This window comes from Pleurodeles waltl, chromosome 2_2, assembly GCF_031143425.1.
Source record: "Pleurodeles waltl isolate 20211129_DDA chromosome 2_2, aPleWal1.hap1.20221129, whole genome shotgun sequence".
Lineage (NCBI taxonomy): Eukaryota > Metazoa > Chordata > Amphibia > Caudata > Salamandridae > Pleurodeles > Pleurodeles waltl.
The window spans coordinates 676,058,176-676,080,220 of record NC_090439.1 but is presented as its reverse complement, the minus strand read 5'-3'; positions in this window follow the sequence as shown (position 1 = coordinate 676,080,220).

Here is a 22,045-nt window from a genome sequence, read left to right as displayed (position 1 = left end):
AGCAATCTTTTTTTTTAAACGCAGTCCATTTTCCTTAAAGGAAAACGGGCTGCGTTTAAAATGAAAAAATTAAGCATTTATGTTTCATTTTTTAAGAGCAGGCAGTGGTCCCTGAGACCACTGCCTGCTCTTAAAAAATATTTTCCCCACCATTCTCCAAGGGGAAGGGGTCCTTTAGGGTCCCATTTGCGAATGGGTTACCACCAACTTTGTACTGGTGGTAAAGTGTGAATGTTTTGCAACCACATTCCGGTTGCAAAACAAGTTACCAAATCACAATTTGGGCTTTGAACATCCCAATAAGCATTTTCCCAGTCGCAAACTGGGCGATTCTGAAAATCGGCGGTTTGCAACTAGAAAAATGCTTTTTACATGAGGCCGTTATTCGATGGGTAAGTAGGCATCGGCAAGGGCTGGAGTACTAATCAGCCAGATGGACGTAGATGCAATTTTGCATTTCCTAAATAGCTACTACATAGAAATTGCTATTTAGGAAATGCAAAATGCTGTGTACCTATGTACCCGATTTCTTAATAGAGATTCCTACAAAATAGGAACCCCTATTAGGAAATCGCAAATAGGAAATCCCATACCATTTGTGACAATGGGCCAGTTTTGCATTTCCCAAATAGTGATTTCCTATTAGGAAATCGCTTTTTTGGAAAAGCAAAACCAAGGATTGCTATGGGCAAAAGGCCCCCTAAAATGCACCCTAAAAATAATGGTGCGCATGTGGAGCACACATACACCCAGATGGTATGTGTGTGCTCTATTTCACTTTAAAAATAGCATTTTGGGTGCTTTCTTTAAATTGCACATGGTTACTATCGACTTGAAGTTGATGGTAATTGCATTTCATAAATGCCCAATTCGAATTTAGGAAATGCTTTGTACATCTGAATAGGAATCACAAATAGATAATCCCAATTTGTGATTTCCTATTCAGAGGATCTCAAATTGCAGTTTCTACCTGGCAGAAATTGCATTTTGTGATTCCCTAAAGGGCTTTGTACATCAGAAAAGCCAATTTTGCATTTCTTAACAGCCTGAAATAGCAATTCTGACCTTTAAGAAATGCAAAATGGCTTTGTACATCTGGCTGTGAGTATGGGAACTGTTAGGAGCTTTAATCTAAGCACAGATTTAACTTTGCTGCACATACTGTTGTACTGATTGTTTTAAATGGGGCAACCAACAGTGGCTGCTAATTAACTTTTGTATCTTCCTCAATGGAGAAAGTCCAGCTGGAGGAGATTTGAGGCACTACTCCATTGTGTCGCAGAATTGCCAAACTTGAGGGCTTCTTTTTGGTACAATAAGTAATTTTACACAGTCCTATTCTTCGGTTCTTTCTTGACAGAATGTTGTCAATCAATAGTGGATTATGGTTGTTTGATAGATACCAGGAATGTGGAAACATCACAACCTTCTCCCATCATAGCAGAAGGGATATTTGGAAGAGAATCAGGATCCTCTGCATCTTCTGTCTGATTTGATAGCGCATCAGCCTTGCCATATCTGTTACCAGTTTGATACGTTTTGTCATGCGGGTGCAGGGAGGGGCAGGGCTTGGCCACGGGGTGGTGGGATGGGGGAGGAGGGGAGGGTGCTCTAATTGCACATATGTGTTTGGCTGGCCGTCTGAAGCCGGCCAAACACACATGTGCACTTAGGTTTCTCCAGCCCGGCTGTATTCACAGCCAGGCTGCAGAATCAGCACAGACCCCAGGCTTGTGTCTGACCAATCCTGATGCTGCTAACATGCTATGTTTAGCATGCAAGCAGCACCAGGATTGCTTGGGAGCATGTGCTGGTGTCCCAGCGAACACCACAAGAGGAGAGAGGAGGCAGGATATGGCTGTGGGAGACAGGCAGTGCAAAGCAAGTGTTTCTTTTTAAAAAAACCAAAATGTTGTTTTCCCCGTTCCCACCCAATGACATATGCGGTGGCCGCTGCTGGCAAGAGTGTGGTTTGGGACACCGTAATTCAGTCTAGCTGCCTCATTTTGTGTCACTAGAAGTTTATGTAGGACAGCGATTAGCAGGCCAGCAACAAATCACATTAGCATAATCCAACCTGGATTATATATTAGCCATTATTCTTGCTTTGCATGCTTCAAATGTCACTAAGGGGGGTATTTTCCTTATCGTTTTTGGTAAGAAGGTGCATTTGGACACCGGAGAGCTTATGTGAGTCTGCATTTAAAGATTACCACCAATCATGAACCCCAGTCTCTTAACCGTGGATGAGAGATGTTGTAATGGACCTATATCAGTAGGCCCAAAGTGTCGACCCTAAACCTGAATCATTTGATTTATCAACACTACCTCAGTCTTGTCGGTGTTTAACTTAAGTTGATTCAACGCCATCGAACCAGAAATATACCTCGTAGTGTCCTGAAAATGTGTGTAGCTGAAGTTGTACCATCCAGATGAAATATTGTCATGTGCATATTTGTTAAATATACAGGGAGTGCAGAATTATTAGGCAAGTTGTATTTTTGAGGATTAATTTTATTATTGAACAACAACCATGTTCTCAATGAACCCAAAAAACTCATTAATATCAAAGCTGAATATTTTTGGAAGTAGTTTTTAGTTTGTTTTTAGTTTTAGCTATGTTAGGGGGATATCTGTGTGTGCAGGTGACTATTACTGTGCATAATTATTAGGCAACTTAACAAAAAAAAAATATATACCCATTTCAATTATTTATTATTACCAGTGAAACCAATATAACATCTCAACATTCACAAATATACATTTCTGACATTCAAAAACAAAACAAAAACAAATCAGTGACCAATATAGCCACCTTTCTTTGCAAGGACACTCAAAAGCCTGCCATCCATGGATTCTGTCAGTGTTTTGATCTGTTCACCATCAACATTGCGTGCAGCAGCAACCACAGCCTCCCAGACACTGTTCAGAGAGGTGTACTGTTTTCCCTCCTTGTAAATCTCACATTTGATGATGGACCACAGGTTCTCAATGGGGTTCAGATCAGGTGAACAAGGAGGCCATGTCATTAGATTTCCTTCTTTTATACCCTTTCTTGCCAGCCACGCTGTGGAGTACTTGGACGCGTGTGATGTAGCATTGTCCTGCATGAAAATCATGTTTTTCTTGAAGGATGCAGACTTCTTCCTGTACCACTGCTTGAAGAAGGTGTCGTCCAGGAACTGGCAGTAGGACTGGGAGTTGAGCTTGACTCCATCCTCAACCCGAAAAGGCCCCACAAGCTCATCTTTGATGATACCAGCCCAAACCAGTACTCCACCTCCACCTTGCTGGCGTCTGAGTCGGACTGGAGCTCTCTGCCCTTTACCAATCCAGCCACGGGCCCATCCATCTGGCCCATCAAGACTCACTCTCATTTCATCAGTCCATAAAACCTTAGAAAAATCAGTCTTGAGATATTTATTGGCCCAGTCTTGACGTTTCAGCTTGTGTGTCTTGTTCAGTGGTGGTCGTCTTTCAGCCTTTCTTACCTTGGCCATGTCTCTGAGTATTGCACACCTTGTGCTTTTGGGCACTCCAGTGATGTTGCAGCTCTGAAATATGGCCAAACTGGTGGCAAGTGGCATCGTGGCAGCTGCACGCTTGACTTTTCTCAGTTCATGGGCAGTTATTTTGCGCCTTGGTTTTTCCACACGCTTCTTGCGACCCTGTTGACTATTTTGAATGAAACGCTTGATTGTTCGATGATCACGCTTCAGAAGCTTTGCAATTTTAAGAGTGCTGCATCCCTCTGCAAGATATCTCACTATTTTTGACTTTTCTGAGCCTGTCAAGTCCTTCTTTTGACCCATTTTGCCAAAGGAAAGGAAGTTGCCTAATAATTATGCACACCTGATATAGGGTGTTGATGTCATTAGACCACACCCCTTCTCATTACAGAGATGCACATCACCTAATATGCTTAATTGGTAGTAGGCTTTCGAGCCTATACAGCTTGGAGTAAAACAACATGCATAAAGAGGATGATGTGGTCAAAATACTCATTTGCCTAATAATTCTGCACTCCCTGTAGCTGCCTCTGTTTACTCGTATCACAATGAGAGGCCTTATACAAAGATTGAATAAATGGAGCGACAGTGAGGATTTTTGAGGGACACCTCATTCAAGTATTTTTGCCTGAGATGTAAAAAGCCCTAATCTTAGTGATTGGCTTGTATCCATGCGACCTTCACTTCAGCCATCAATGGTATGATCAATGGTGTTATGGGCCTCCGATAGATCAAGCTGTGCCAGTGCTGAATCTTTCCCCTGGTCTTCGTTGCATCTTTGTTCATCTACTATAGACAGTAAACCCGATTCTGTGTCATGCAAAGGATGAAATCCAGATTGAACACGGTGCAGAAATTATGTAACCTGTAAGTGCTTGCACAGTTCAGAGGCAACATGGGCCTCAAGGAGCTTATTCAGGAAGGGGAGCAAAGATATTCATTTGTAGTTTTTTAACTCAATCAGATACAATGCCTTCTTTTTGAATAAAGAAATCTGCGTGTTTGAAAGTACGTGACACTACCCCTTACATGAGCGATAAATTAAGAAGATTTCTTAAAGGCGGATTGACTATGGCCTTGAACTTTTGTTAGCTTTTCCGGAGGAAAAGGTCCCTAAGGGAAACTGTTTTTACTTTGGCTGATAAAATACTTAATTTGCCCTCATTTATTTCGAGAATGTTAGTCAGATTTTCCTTATTACCTTCTCTGTTTAATTGCACTAGTAGTAAAGAGCACATATTCTGAATTTTGTTAATAAAAATAATAACTAAGCTCATCACAAAAGTCCTGAGTGACAATTATTTTAGCTTTTGCTGCTTCAGGGAAAGTAAGTTCCTTAAGTATTTTAAAAGTTCCTCTCTGTCTATTTGGGGCTTCCAGAATCCCGCGAGTATAATAATTTGACTTGTTTGAAGCTAACAGTATTTTGCTAACAGATCCTTGTAATTTACCTTAAAATCTTCCTCACACTTTCTGTCACTGTCGCTCTGCCTTAGTTTAAGTTTGGCTTCCATTAGCTCTTCCGTCAACCAAGGGGCCAATTTGATCTTAGCTGAGTACTTTAAGTAATTGAACATAGAGAAGAACAATGTCCTTCAGGCATATCTAGTGTTAGCACACTTTTATATGGCCAGGAGTTCTCTATTATAAAGTATATAGTTCTTCTCTGTTTCTGAAAAACTCCTGGGTTAGTAAACTACAGGTTATACAGTCTTTGTTTTAACATCTCTTTTAGCTATCACAAAAGAAGGTGCGTCAGTTTCCACTGTAAATAATAACATAACATTCAGGTGTCTGAAGACGGGTGCTATAATAAATGCAGCTTTAATCCTTCAGAATTACTGTTCTTGTTCTTCTTTCCAACCGGGTGGTACCCCTTTCTTACTCAGTCTTCTAATAGGTTAAACTATTGTTGAAAAGTCCCGCATTAATCATTTGAAAAAAATGGTGAATCTGACAAACAGTTGTACTCTTTTACTGAGCATGGAATGGGTCATTCGAAGACAGATTTTATCATAGCTCTTTTCTTGCTGAGCATGTCACAAAATTATCTGTATGGCTCATGAACTGAGTCCTCTTCACATTTTTCCAGGGCCTGTGTTGACAGCAGTAGCTGTATAAGAACAAAACATGTTGACAGAGGGCTAGTTTATCAAGGGATTGTGCTGTCCTTGCATCACGCAATATATTTCAAGGGCAAATTAATCCCTAGGTCAGATTTATTGAATAACCTTTGGCAGCCCTGTGTTACTTGGTAAATCTGGAGTAAAAAGGTTTCAAAATCCGCTGCCCTGTGTTACCCTGCCCTGGAAAAGAGTTCCACAGCTGGACTGTGTGTGTGTTCCCACACATCTACCCATGGAGTTTGGCGCATTCCCAGATTTACCAATGCTGTTAAACCTGGGAATGCATCAAAATTCTACGCCTTCCTAGGAAGTAACAGCAAGAAGAGATATCATTATTTATCGTCATTGTTTCCTCATTTTAAGTGTGCTGGATTTTGCAGAACACTTAGTAAGATGAAAATGGTGGGGCATGCCAAACCGCTCATGATGGTGGCCACAATTTAGACTTGCACTGTCGGGCAAGAGCTGATCCGACACCGTGTGCCTGACCCATCTGACGCCTTTTGGCAGGCGGGAGGCAATCTAATCATACAAACCCCACACAGGTCCCGTGAACTGCTTCCAAAGACCTGTGCCCAGGGGGAAGATGACTTTTACCCCAGGGCGTATAGTGAAGCATGGCTGCAGAGGGCAATGAGGCAGAGCTGCAGCATGTGGTGAAGTTGGTTTGTGGCACGATTCCAAACAAGGTGCATCCCCCCCTGCTGCTGCCTTGACCGTGGGTGCTGTTACTCAGCATACGCGATGAGGAGTGTTCCTCGCTCGTCCGGATGAAATGACATAAGCGCTTCTTCGCCCCCCTTGTAAAGCTAGGGAATTGGTTTCCCCAATTACGGCAATAATATAGAATCATCAGAAGTGCAGTTGATGCGTCTTACCTCCTGAGTGTAAAGATAACAAAGTGTGCTTTAGCTAATAGACGGGGTTCTTTGTAAGTATCTCGACTGCCAACAGAATAAGAGAGGCGGTGCTGCCCTTTTCGAGTCCTGATGAGGCCACTATTGGATAGGCCAAAACGCGTCGACCCATTGTATGCGAGACTGAGGGCTTACAAGTCAATGTATTGAGAAATGAGATATGCACCATACAATACCGTTTGCAATAAATAGATAGGTATTTGACAGCTGGGTGCAGCTTAGGTCCTCAGCCATTGTTTTTCAGTGGATCACAACTTGATTTTCTTTATAGTGACCACAAGATGGTTTCTTGTTAATATTGTTTGTAATGTTATGTAAAAATGTTCTCTTTTTTCGTGTTAATATTTATTGAAAGTTTACCGAATAACCATTGCTCACCTTTATTAACAAAATGATTTAAATAATAAGGGAAAGAAATTGTCGCCAGAAATCAGGATTCATCACTGATGTCTTTAAATTAATGATTGTATTTGTCCCTTCCTGCTAATTTTTTATGTTCATGATATTGACCGTGGGTGGGGACATGCACAGAACCCAGAAGACCTGTCTGGGGCTGCGTCACAGTTGAGGGGGATCTGAAGATCGCACTGCAACTGTGAGGCCTACCTGCAGGCTCAATCTGGAGATGTCTTGGAGGGCTTCGCTGGAGGAAGGATGGACATCTGCATCCCAGGGGCCTGACGAATGGGGCACCGGTGCCCTACATGCCCGGTGCTCCTTGGAGCCTATACCAAGCGTGCCCCATCACCCAAGAGACCCGCCTCTAAGCTGTAAATCAGGTGAATGAGGCATAGAAGCCTTGAGACTTCTGAGGGAGACGCGCGGGCCATCAACCTTCTGTAACCAGTAGCATAGCTGGACTACTGGTGGCCCCCCATTGTTCCCCCAGAACACTAATGGGAGGCATGGAGATCACTGTATTGGGTGACGAATTAGGCAGGGCTTGAGAACTGCCCAGTAGATAAAGTGAGTCCACACTGCACTTCCCCCCTGACTACACTTGTCTCATACTGAGCAGTGCCTTGCTCTCCCAATAAAAGACTCATAGGCACCCGACCACCCCACCACACCCACAAGAGACAGTACAAGGGGGAGCCATACATTGGCTGTAGGAGGCATCAGAGCTAGTGGGCACATTACAACACACCTAATGATGGGCTGTGCTGCATCTCCCCATAACCGCTGGAGAAATCTTTGTGCCACAATATAGACTAGGAATTTCTGTCCTCCACCCCTCAAGTGGGAAGGGACTGAGGATGTTAAAGGGCCTACCAATTCAAACACAGTCCACGCAACAGAGGCAGGTCAGGAGGCAGATGCGCAACCAGCATCATTCATAATCCACCCCTTGAACCAGTCCTAGACCCGAACCCTTCTTCCTCCAGCATCCGCATGATCAACCAACCAGCGAAATAGACAAATACACCCGTCGACTCCAAAGGTACCACAGGAAGCAGAACCCCAACAGAGCTACCCCATCACAAGTCACCCCAGATCCTAGAAGCTATCTGTGAGATGTGCTCCACTCCTGAAACACTAATTGAGGGAGTTGGACTAGAACTGGGGCTACTCTGCCAAGACCTACACAAAGTTGCAGACAGGGTATCTGTTGAACTTGGCCCTTTTTGCAGGGTCATCTACAGTCTTTTTGCCTCCTTACTCTTATGTTTTCTGGCCTGTTTTTGTTGGCTTTAGGACTCTGGGCACTTTACCACTGCTAACCAGTGCTAAAGTGCGTATGCTCTCTGTGTAAATTGTATTGTTGATTGGTTCATTCCTGATTGGCATATTTGATTTACTAGTAAGTCCCTAGTAAAGTGCTCTAGAGGTGAATAGGGCCTGTAAATCAAATGCTACTAGTGGGCCTGCAGCACTGGTTGTGCCACCCACATTAGTAGCCCTATAAACATGGCTCAGACCGGCCACTGCAGTGTCTGTGTGTGCAGTTTTAAACTGCCAATTCAACTTAGAAAATGTACCCACTTGCCAGGCCTAAACCTTCCCTTTTTATACATCTAAGGCACACCTAAGGTAGGCCCTAGGTAGCCCCATGGGCAGGGTGCAGTGTATGTTAAAGGTGGGACATTTACTGATGTGATTTACATGTCTTAACAGTGAAATTCTGCCAAATTCGGTTTTCACTGTTGCAATGCCTACATATCATAGGTTAACATGGGGGCTGCGTTTAAAAATCATTAAAGCGCAGATTACCTGTGGGAGCAGATCGAAATATAGAGTTTAGGGTCTCTGAACTCACAATTTTAAAATACATCTTATAGTGAAGTTGTTTTTTAGATTGTGTGGTTGAAAATGCCACTTTTAGAAAGCAGACATTTTCTTGCTTAAATCATTCTGTGACTCTGCCTGTTTGTGGATTCACTGTCTGGGTCAGTTTACCAGTTGGGCTGTTTGCACACCTTCTCTAGACAGTGACACAAAGGGAGCTGGGGTGTAGCCTGCCTATCCTGATGGTCCCTCTGGGCTGGAGGGGAGGGGAGGAGTGGTCACTTACACCTGAAAGGGCTGAGCTTTACCTCACACAATGCAGTCTCTAACCCCTTGGTGTGTGTCTGGGGCCTGGCCTGGGCAAGGCAGGATCTTACAAACAAGAGAGACTTTCCTTTGAAGTTTGCCTACTTCAAAGGCAGAAAGGGATATAAGAGGTGGACCTAAAACCCCTGAAAACTAGATCACTTCTGGAATCAAGAGGAACCTCTGCAAAGGAGAAGAGCTGAGGAGAAGTGCTGCCCCTGCCTGTGACTGTTCTTTATTGGGCAATCCTGCAGTTGCTGCTTCTGCCTGTGAAAGGGGACAAAGACTGGACTTTGTTCTGCATTCCTGATTGAGAAGAATCTCCAAGGGCTTGAACTGAGCTTGCCTCCTGTTGTTGAAGTCTCAGGGCTATCACAGACTTCCCCTGCCAGCACCTGAACTCTCTGCTGAGACTCCTGCACTGACAAGTGGTGCCCTATCCAGTCCCTGGGCCCTTGAGAGGTGACGCTGGCAGACAAGAACTGAAAATCCACGCACAGAACACCGTGCAGGGAAATTTATGACACACCTTCCACCATGTGCCGCGGACTTCGTGACTGAAATTGATGCTCCACCTGCATCACGGCTGGGAGATCGATGCAACGTGGCTGGGAGATCGATGCAACGTGGCTGGAGAAATGATGCACAGCACCCGCTTATGGAGGCTGGTTACAACGCAAACCCCACGCAGTGCGGTTTTCTAACACCGTTCGAGTTGCTGCGTCCCGAAATTGGCACATCGCTCTCTCGCAAGGGAGAAAAATGACACATCGCTGACCCAACCCGAGAAAGAAATGATGCACTGTCTCACTTGCGAGTGAGAAATCGACGCATCACTGACTTTTCCGATGCACGCTCGCCTGTGCGGCTTTATTTTTTACACTAACCAGGTACTTTGTGTAACAGCAGCAATATATCTGTTTTCTAAGGATTAAGGCCCTCATTATGACATTGGCGGTAAATGCCAGCTACCGCCACGCTGATGGCTGCCAACATACTGCCCCAGTGGTGAATAGCCGTTCGTCATATTATGACACAGACACACCAATCCAACAGAATACTGCCACATACAAAAATCCGCCAGCCCAAAGGTCATTGCAAAAGTGGCAGTCCCAACACCCATACCGTTACGCCAACAGAAGAACGTCCACCACATTATGACTCATTAATCACCACAGCAGACATTCAACGCTGGTAATCCATTGGCGGTACATATCGCACTGAATGGACACCCACATACAAAACAACACCACATTGGCCAATACGAAAAACACATACCTGACACCCATACACACACCGCACCCACCCACCCACACCACTATCAAACACCCACCCACATTACCCACAACCCTTTACGATTACAAATCATTGCCACCAGACTGACACCAAGTCCACCTAGACAACTAGACACACACCACTGACACCCATACATCACTCACGCGCCCCACATTACACACCCCACCACATTACTCAACACACTCTCACCAACACACACCACACAACATCCATGTCACCAGAGAGGCACCCCCGTTTCACTGAGGAGGAGTTAAGGGTCATGGTGGAGGAAATTGTCTGGGTAGAGCCACAGCTGTTTGGAACACATGTACAGCAAATATCCATTGCAAGGAAGATGGAGCTATGGCAGAGGACCGTGGACAGGGTGAACGCCATCGGGCAGCATTCAAGAACAAGGGATGAAATCAGGAAGCGGTGGAACGACCTATGGGGGAAGGTACGTTCCATAGCAGCAAGGCACCAGCTCGCCATACAGAGGACTGGTGGTGGATCCCCACCTCCTCCCCCACAGCTCACAGCATGGAAGGAGCAAGTGTTGGCAATACTGCATCCCGAGGGACTCAATGGAGTAGCTGGAGGACTGGACACTGGTAAGTCAACATTTAAAACTTATCACCCCCATACTTGCATGCCATCACACCCCCCAACCTCACTCCCAACACTCCACTGCATCACACACACTGCACCTACACATATGACAAACCCCAATGCCCAGCCCTGCATGCAATACCAATGCCTGGACAGCCCTCCCAGCCCTGCAAGGACACCCATCACTAAAGCATGCACAGCATAGGGGAACTAACAATCCCACAATACATCACCATACACAAGCAAAGGTGGCAGGGCAACCCCAACGATAGAGGGGAAGCCAGGGATGTACAATATGTCACAGACATGAAGCATAATACGTCACTTACATCCCCACAGGTACCCCAGCCAATGACAATGGGGAGGAAGTGCAACGACTATCCAGTTCCCCAACAGAAGATGCCCCCAGTGATGACAGTAACTCTGGACTTCAGGATCTGGATGACCTACCACCACAGAGCCTCCCCCCTCAGTATCTAACACCACAGCACCCACCCAGCGTACCCACACCTCTCTCCCCAGGACACTTCAATCAGCAGGACAGGGACCCCAGGCCACACCTCACCCCCAAGACAATCAGGGACCTGGGGTCAGTGGCAGTGGGCACACCGTTCAGGGCACAGGGGCACAGGCCAACAGGGACACTGGGAGGACTGCTGTGAGCTGGGAGGAGGACAGGACTAGGGACCCTACTCTCCAGGAGGCACTCTCCAAGATCCTGGGAGCCTACCAACATTCCCAGGACACAATGGGCCAGATCCTTGACATCGTGCAGGAGAACAGGCAGCTGCAGGAGGGACAGTTCAGGGCATCAGGGAGGACTAGCAGGCCTTTAACACCACCCAGATCTCCATAGCATGGGTGCTGGCAGACATGGCCAACATCATGAGGGAGGCTACAGCACACCAGCGGGCCCCTACTACTGGCCAGTCCATTGACCAGCCCTCCACCTCCGCTGCCGCTATTGGGCAGGAGGCCCCGCTACAAGACCCACAGGCCACCAGCACCCCTCCCCCTGCAGAAGGTGAACCACCCCGCAAACGTTCGCTGTGACCCAGCCAGAGACACTTGTAAAGACCACGCCACGAAATGAGACTCTCCTGATTGTCCACTTGTGTCCCACTCAGTCACACTGTCCACCTTGAACTGCTGTTGCTCCCCTTCCTATGGCCCCTTGGACATTGGACCTGTGCTACAAACAGACTGGAACAATACCCTGGACTTTCCTCCACCATCACCCCATTCCATTGCACCTTCCTCTAAATTTCTTAGCACTACAATAAACACCCTAGAACACAACTCGATTACTTGTATTTCATGTGTTGAAAATGTGTGTTTATGGAAACAGTTACATCCATTGCAAATGAACTGTACATTGTGAAAGCGTAGAAATAATGACCTGTACCTGGCTGTAGTCAGCACATCAGTACACAGTTGTCATAGCACCAACATCTGTAAAATAACAAACCATAGGTGACAGTAAGTAGAGGTAAAAGGAAGTTTATGCCATCATGCCACAGCCACACAGCATACACCAATAGTCAAAGAAATGTGAAGTTGCAGTGTCTCACCTGTGTGTCATTGGAAGTACTGATGGATAACTGATGTTCTGTTGTCCGCATCCTCATCCTCATTGTCATCAGGATCTTCTGCTGCCACAGGGGCATCTCATCTCTCCTCCTCCTGCAGAAAGGGTACATGCCATCTGAGGGCCAGGTTGTGCAACATGCAGCATGCCACTACTATCTGGCAGACCATCTCGGGTGAGTAGCACAGAGATCCACCTGTCGGATGGAGGCACCTGAACCAGGCCTTCAGGAGGCAGAAGGTCCTCTCGATGATCCGTCTGGTTTGCCCATGAGCCTCATTATACCGATATTCAGCCCTTGTCCTGGCATTCCTCACAGGGGTCAGCAGCCACAATAGGTTTGGGTAGCCAGAGTCACCTGCATGTATTGAAGGACAACATTTAGCCACACACAATCCCATGGGGTCAACACCAGAGGCATATACTAACATACATTGGGTTGGGACCACGCTCACCTATTAGCCACAACCTGTGCCTCTGTAGTTGGGCCATCACTTTTGGGATGCTGCTATTCCTCAGGACAAAGGCATCATGCACTGACCCAGGATACTTAGCATTGACATGGGAGATGTACTGGTCCGCCAGGCACACCATCTGCACTTTCAGTGAGTGGAAACTCTTTTGATTCCTGTACACCTGATCAATCTGGGGGGGGACAAACACAATATGTCTACTATCAATAGCCCCAATAATATTGGGGATATGTCCCATTGCATAGAATCCAGCCTTCACAGTGGCCAAATCTTCCACCTCGGGAAAGCAATGTAGCTTCACATGTATTTTATCAGTGCAGACAACACTCTTGCCTTCCCGTTGAGAACATTGGCTGTGACATTCCTGCTGCTAAGCCCACTGTCACTTGGATAGAACCTGTTGCCTGAAAATGAAGCACTGATAGCACTTGCACAAGAGGGGGGATCCCAGTCAGATGACGGATAGATGAGATCAGGTCAGGCTGCAGTTGGGCACACAGCTCTGTGATTGTGGCCCTGTCCAGTCTATAGGTGAGGATAATGTGCCTGTCCTCCAGTGTAGCTAAGTCCACCAAGGGTCTCTACACGGGGGTATGTCTCCACCTCCTATTCATCCACAGCAGTAGGTATCTAAGGGACACAAGATTGAGTAGGCTGTCACAACAGGAACAACAAAACCACAACTGCAGTCCACAGGGTGCATTTATGTTCTGGGAAAGTGTTAGTGGCGAAGTATGTGCCAGTCTAATCTGTTACACAAGAATTGTTGATATGCCTGCCCCCCCCCTTAAATGGCGACCACCTGTCCTGTATGTGGGGACAGGTGGAAGTGAGGTAACTCCACCGACTTTGGGCGTCCTGGCGGAAGGCAGTCTTGCACCGCCATGCAATTCCTCATTGGATAATATGGGGCTCTATGGAGTGCAGTGGCCAATAGGGATCTACGCCGGCTGTGACAGTGTACACCGCTGCGGACGTGACCACCATTTTCTATCTGATACCTCACTTGTTTACTGATCTTCAACAGGAGAACACCTACACTGCGTGTGCTGCTGTGAGCTGTGTCTGGAACCTACCAAGGGCCATGTGACCGGGGAAAGGGCCCCAGAATTCACTTTAGAGGAGTTGGAGCGACTGATGGATGGCGTCCTGCTACAGTACGGAGAGCTGTATGGGCCTCCAGACCAACAGGTGAGTACACTTTGGGCACGATGCATGTGGGAAGGATGCATGGAGATGGGTGTGCAATCATTGTGTCATCAGGGGTGGGGAAATGTCTCAAGGCGGTGTACATGTTGTGCGTTGGGCTATGTGTGCGCCAATGGTGATGGAAACGGGTACGGTGGGCCATTTCTATGACAGGCTGGACTGTTTGTATAATTGTGTTCTCCTGTTTGTATTGCCTCTGCAGATCAGCACCCATCAAAAGAAGGGAATATGGTGTGCCATCACCAAGGATGTGTGGACCCTGGGGGTCTATGGTGGCCGGAGCACCCACTGTCGGAAAGGGTGGGAGGACCTGAGACGCTGGGCACGGAACACTGTGGACACCCAGCTGGGGATGGCCTCCCAACGAGGAAGGGGTGCCTGTCAGAACCTGACACCCCCTGATGGCCCGCATACTGGTGTTGGCCTACCCTGAGCTGGATGGACGTTTGAGGGAACTACAGCAGCTGCATTGGGGTGAGTACAGTGGGTATAAATACATATTTTGGTTGGTGGGGTGGTATCCGGGTGGTGGATGTGTGTTAGTGGGTGCCCCTAAGTCCAGACCAGACATTTCAGCGTGGGTCATCTGAAGGGTAATGGGTGTATGGCAAATACAAGTAACCTAGCTTGTTAGCAGTCCTTTACAGCCAGGGAATTGTTGGTCCCAGGAGTGCTGCAGTTGGCGGTGTGTGCTCCTCATCTTGCCTTAGTGACTAGCCATATCACTGGTAGTGCAATGCATAGTGCTTAAGCCTGTTTCCTGTGTGTGACGGTGATGTGTATGCCAATAGTGATGTTGGTGCAGTCACTAACCCAGTGTATCCTTTGTCTCTCTCTCCCCTTTCTTGTTTTGTCATCCTGTCCTTGTGTGCATTAGCATCATCTGGCGGAGGAGCAGGGGCATTGGCGACAGAGGGAACTGAATCCCACAGGATCCAGGAGCCAGAGTCCACTTACGCCGAGGAAACCAGTGAGACAGAGGGGGATGGGAGCACCACGGCGGAGACTGGAGGAGACAACACAGACTCAGACACCTACTCTGATGGGAGATCCCTGGTGGTGGCAGACACCTCTGTGACCACCACAGCTGCAGGTACAGCCGTCACCCCGTACCCGCACTGCCCTCCCAGCAGCCCCTCAGTGAGTTGCCCGTGCCCGCTCACCCAGGAGGGTGGGCATCTCCTTCACCCCAGGTCCTCAGGCCCTGCACCAATGAGCCCTCCTGTCCTGAGTGAGGAGACTATTAACCTCCTGAGATCCATCTCTGTAAGGCAGTCAACCATTGTGAATGACATCCGGGGGCTGGCATCCCAAATGCAGCAATGCAATGCATTCCTGGAGGGCATTCACTGGGATTGGCGGCCCAACAGAGATCGATTCAGGCTCTGGCCTCCTCTCTGATGCAGCCATTGTCCCTGTTTCTATCGTCCCCCCTCCAACTTCCACTTCCCAGTCCCATTCTCCTCAACCCCAACCACAACCCATCCCAGGCACACATACAGATGAGCATGCACATAGGACAACACCCAAGAGTGGCACAGGCAAACACAAGCACCACACTTCATCCCACAAGCACTCACGCAAACACCATACAGTTGCAGACACAACATCATCCACTGCCTCCACTGTCTCCCCCTCCTCCTTCACCTCCCTCCCAGTCATGTCCATACTCACACGTGCATGCACTCCATCAACGTCCACTACCAGCATCACCAGACAGAACACACACCTCACTGGCAGACACCTCCACAACAGCCATGCATGCGTCCCTTCTGTCCTCTCCCACCATGTCTGCCCCCGTAAAGGACACAAATGCAAGCACTCACACACCCAACAGAAATCCACCTCACATCAGCATACAGCCCATGCACCTGCACACAAATCCAGTAGACATATAACTCCTACAACTACTTCGTCAACTTCCACTCCCATTACTCTTCCCTCCTCCCGCCCCAACGTTCCTAAAAAGCTTTTCCTTTCCCAACTTGGCATCTTCCCTCCCCCCGTCCTGCCCGTATGAGCAGGATACCAAAGACCCAGCCCAGCATCTTAGCCAAACAGTCCAAGGGGACAGTGTTAGCACCACCTACTCGTGGTGGTAAGGATACCACATCTCCATCAAAGAAGGGGAAGGAGGCTGCACCTCCTGGCAAGAAGGGGAAGGAGCCTGTACCTCCTGGCAAGAATGGGAAGGAGCCTACACCACCAGGCAAGAAGAGGAAGGAGCCTGCACCACCAGGCAAGAAAGGGAAGGAGCCTACACCACTAGGCAAGAAGAGGAAGGAGCCTGCACCTCCGTTCAGGCATGGGAAGAGCTCATCCACCCAGCCAGGAAGTGTAAGGGATCCACGGCCCATGTAATGGAGGAGACGAAGCCATCTACTCCAGCAGAGGCTGTCAGGGTGACACCATCACCACCAGCTGATGAATTGCAGCCATCAGCAAGTGCAGCGGCTGCCCAGGAGGCTCCTCCATCTACCACCAAACTGCAGCCATCAGCACGTGGAGAGGCTGCCCAGGAGGAACCTCCATCTGCCATCACACTGCAGCCCACACCGCCAGCGGACGTCATGTAGGCCATACTCCAGGGGCTGCTCTACGAGTTGCCCACTCCAGAACCAGTGGGGAAGTCACCCATTCCAGAGACTGTGGCCTTGCACTCCCCAGGAGAGAGCAATGGGCATAGAGCCCCTTCCTGAACCAGTGGGCAAATCACCCACCTGAGAGACTGGCCTTGCACTCCCCAGAACAGAGCAATAGGCATGGAGCCCCATCCAGAACCAGTGGGGAAGTCACCCACCTGAGAGAATGTGGCCTTGCACTCCCCCGGACAGAGCAATGGGCATGTTGCCCCATTCAGAACTAGTGGGCAAGTCACCAATCTGAGAGACTGTGACCTTTGCACTCCCAGGGTAGAGCATTGGGCATGGAGCCCCCTCCAGAACCAGTGGGAAAGTCACCCACCTGACAGACTGTGGCCTTGCACTCCCCAGGACAGAGCAATGGGCTTGGAGCCCCCTCCAGAACCAGTGGGCATGTTTCTGCATCCGGCTGAGGTGTCCTCCTCTCTCCCTGAGGTGCCTGCCCTTTTGCAAACTGATGCCCCTGCAAAGTACTATCCGGATGTGGTCAGGGTTCGAGTTGGGCCTTAGACTGTGTCCTGTGGCCATGTGGGCCCTTTGAACATTGAACTGGGCAGTGTCCCTTTGTGTACATATGTAGATATCTGTTTCATTGACAAATCAAATTAGTTATTTAGATGTTGATTTGATTACAATCACTTTTTTCCTTTCCTGTTGCCCTTGCGTTATTCTGCCGTTTTTCGGGGACAAATAGTTTTTCGTGTGCAGATGGTTGTGTGTATGGTGTGTGTGTGTGTGTGTGTCAGGTGTGTGTCTTACATGTGTGTGTCACTTTCATTTTCCTCCCTCCCTCCCTTGTGTGCTAGGCGGCTGTACTCACCGTTGTTGTTTTCGTCGGCGTTGGTGTTCCAGGTAGAGCATAACGTAGAAGATCATCGGGAAAACTTGCAGGTCGGGTTCCATGGTGGCGTTGTTCTTCCCTGTGTCTCCGATGGTGAGTCCTTTCTCTTCTGTGATACGTTTCCGCCAGGCTTTTGACGGCGTTGGTACAGCCGCGGAAAAGGTGGCGGATTGCAGGCTCAAAATATGGTGGGCGGTACTTTGTCTTCTGCTTGGCTGTTGACGGCTAGTGCCGTGGTGAGTGTTGTGTCCGCCCTGGCGGTTGGTGTGGTACATTGGCTGTCTATGGGAGTTATCAACTCCATGGTCATAATTTGGCTGTACTTACCACCAGCCTGTTGGCGGGATTACCGCCACTTTATCACTCACCGCCAGGGTCATAATGAGGGCTTAAGACTCTTAGGCGGTCATTCTGACCGCGGCGGTCGCCGCCCGCCAAGCGGTTCCCGCCGAAAGACCGCTCCGCGGTCAAAAGACCGCGGCGGCCATTCTGGCTTTCCCGCGGGGCCGGCGGGTGACCGCCAGAAGACCGCCGGCCGGCCCAGCGGGAAAGCCCCTTCAACGATGAAGCCAGCTCGGAATGGAGCCGGCGGAGTTGCAGGGGTGCGACGGGTGCAGTGGCACCCGTCGCGATTTTCACTGTCTGCACAGCAGACAGTGAAATTCTTTGTGGGGTCCTGTTAGGGGGCCCCTGCACTGCCTATGCCAGTGGCATGGGCAGTGCAGGGGCCCCCAGGGGCCCCACGGCACCCGTTCCCGCCATCCTGGTTCTGGCGGTGGACACCGCCAGAAACAGGCTGGCGGGAAGGCGGTCGGAATCCCCATGGCGGTGCTGCAAGCAGCGCCGCCATGGCGGATACCCTGGGCCAGCGGGAAACCGTCGGGAAACCGCCGGCTCCCCTTTTCTGACCGCGGCTTTACCGCCGCGGTCAGAATCGCCCATGAAGCACCGGCAGCCTGTTGGCGGTGCTTCCGCCGCCCTCCGCCATGGCGGTCATAGACCGCCAGGGTCAGAATGACCCCCTTATTCTTTTCAAAATTAATATCTTGACTTGTGTATGTTGGATTTTTGTGTTTCATTCTTGTTTTGTTTAGATAGATATTACCTATTTTTCTAAACCTGTGTTGTGCCATTTTGTAGTGGTTCACTGTATTACTGTGTGTGTTGGTACAAATACTTTACATATTGCTTCTGAAGTTAAGCCTGCCTGCTCATGCCAAGCTACCAAGGGGGTAAGTGAGGGTTAACTGAGAGTAATTCTCCTTTACCCTGACTAGAGTGAGGGTCCTTGCTGAGACAGGGGGTAACCTAACTGCCAACCAAAGACCCCATTTCTAACAGTATCTTTTTGGCAGAGGACAAGGTCCAAACAAAATCCACGGATGGTGCCCATCTGAAATAAAAACTAAGCTACCACAAGCGCAGGTTGGAAGATGCAGAGGGTAGCTTGTGAAGAAACAGCCTAGCATTTGTGGCGTAATGGAGGGCACGAAGGGCAACCATCCAGAATCATTCCTCAGAATGCAGATGAAGACACTGATGTCCAGAAATGCGCTTTCAGCATGCCTAGTCACTGAAAGGGCACAAAGATCGCTGGATGCATGGTCACCTCCAAGGGCCCCTCTGTGGCCAGTGATTTCCAGATTTATGAATTATGCTGACAGAGATACCATCCTGAGGTAAGCTAGACTCTAGACCCTTCTCACATTCAAGTCAGCAACAGTTAGCATATATCTGGACTATATACTACAAGTCCAAACTAAGGTAAATCCTTCTCTTATGTTAAGCAAAAATTGAAAGACATGCAGCTGTAGTATTTTACTGTTTCAAGCCAAGCTGTAAATCATGCACAACCAAAGGCTCACTTCTTTGACTCATCATTAGCTTTATAGGACTGGTAGATATCTAGTCACTGTGACACAGAACCTTCACACGGAGACCTGTCATTCAAAAGGACTAAGTGAAACAGTTTCATCTCTGTACTAAGAGACAAATCATACCATTAGGCCTGCCAGGTCGACAACAGCACTCTATAAGAAGAGATGGAACCGTAAAATGAAACTGACCCAGTGAAACTGATAAAGAAAACAGTGACACAAAAGACTGTCCACCAACGTCTGGAGGCCCAAAGAGGTGCCCTACCAAAACTTCTGAGAAGATCACTAACAATTGAATGTTTTATATCATTTTCTAAATACATTTCTTGTCTTGGGGTAACTGGGTGGGGTATGAATTATCCTCACAGGATTATCATGAAACATATCAGACATATGGCTGGATCAGCCACGCAAACACTTTATCATAATCCATATGGTTGACTGCCTGAAGTGAGAACTAAGCCACATACTGAATGACAACTGTTCCTATGGTTTGGTAAGGGCAAGGAATGCTTCAAGTTGAGAAGTGTAGGCAGGGAGGGAGATGGGATGTATGTTAGTTCTTTTGTTCAGTTTTGTTATGTTTGAATTCATAACATATACTCAAATTCTGGTATGTCAATATCCTAAGTAATAAGATAAAGAGAGTAGCGGCATTTCAATAACTCAAAAGGCACTGTCCACCATTGGTACTGCTTCAAAAAATGGATCGGCTGGGCATCAAATGTCCTGCCCCGTCCAGAAGTGCATGTACTATAGTGGAAAGACTTCCAACCTACTTCATAATGACTTCCTTTTTCATGTTACAAATACATTACACAAAATCCTCAGCAGATTCACTGTGATAGACAGACACATATGGGACACTCGATGGACAATCGGCTCGGTCTATGCCCCCCAACACTATTAAACCTCACCCTCTGCACATTGGTGAACATCATCTTACAATCCACCTTCAATGCAGTAATGACACCAGAGCCTGACACTAACTCCTCTCACACCAGTAAATCCACACTATTAAACACATCGGCCAGTTCACTGGGACTCACTGACAGCTGGTTCCTGCTATATCCCCAAGCAGCTGAATACACTTTCTTCGCCCATTCCCATAGATCCTCATCAAGAATAGATTACGTCCTTATGCCCTCTGCTGACACCCTCATGCTAGCCTCGACAGGCATAGTACCCCAAGCCCTATTCGATCATGCCTCAATAACAAACACCCTTAGACAATCTTCGGAGGCTAAACAACTGGTGACTGCTAGACACTTCCTTCGTAGAGTTTCTACAGCACCACATTGACAACTAAAACTCAGTTAGGAGATGAGTGATTCTCTGGGAGGCACTGAAAAGCAGTCTGAAGAGAACAGGCAATATCCTACCAGATGGCAGCTAAATGCAAACCACACAGCAAAATAGTAGAGCTAGAAAATATAATGGCATAGTAGAGGCTGAGGAGAAGCTAGAGACACCAGTTGATCAAGCTAGACATGCAGTAGAAAAGATGAGGCTCACAACATGCCACAAGCTGCTAGATAATGCCTTGAAGTCTAATGTAGTCACTCAATATAACATATATGAAGCCTGAGGCAAAACTGTGAAACTGATACACTGATTGGCCAATAGGGAACAAGCCCTATGCCTGGGCCCTGGCATCACACTACCCATGTACTGCATTATCACTAATCACAAACTGCCTTATCACTGATCACAAATAGCACAGGAATTTGCAACCTACTATGAACAGATATATGCAAAGCTACCCACTCAGACACAGGAGTGTATGCATCAGATTGTGGAAGATTTGATGTCAGAGCCTCACACCTCACTGAAATAGACAAAGGCGGTCATTACAACATTGGCGGTAAAAGCCGCTTACCGCCGTGCAGAAGACTGCCAACACACCGCCGCGGAAATCCACCACAGCTATTATGACCCACAACTCGGAATCCGCCAAAATTCAGACACCCACACAAGTCCGCCACACCAAAGGTCAGTGATAAACTGGCAAAAACAAAACCTCCACCATTATGCCAACAGAAATATGCCCACACTATCACGACCCACGAATCCACGCAGCGGTCTTTCAACCGCAGTATTCCATTGGCGGTACACACCTCCGCGCTCAAAATACACACACATTTACAAAACACAACCACATTGGACAAATCGAAATACACACACCTGATACACATGCACACACCACTCCCACACACCCAATACTATGTAAAACACACACCCACATCACCCACAAACCCCTACGACCAGAATCACCGAGAGAAGGCCAGAGAGAGACACCACCATCAACAAACTAGCATCCACAGGCACACAACACCATCACCCACATAACTTCCACGCACCTCACACTACACACCACTACATATCAGCACACTTATCACCACACACACCACCCCACACCACCCCATGGCACGGCAAAGACACCCCAG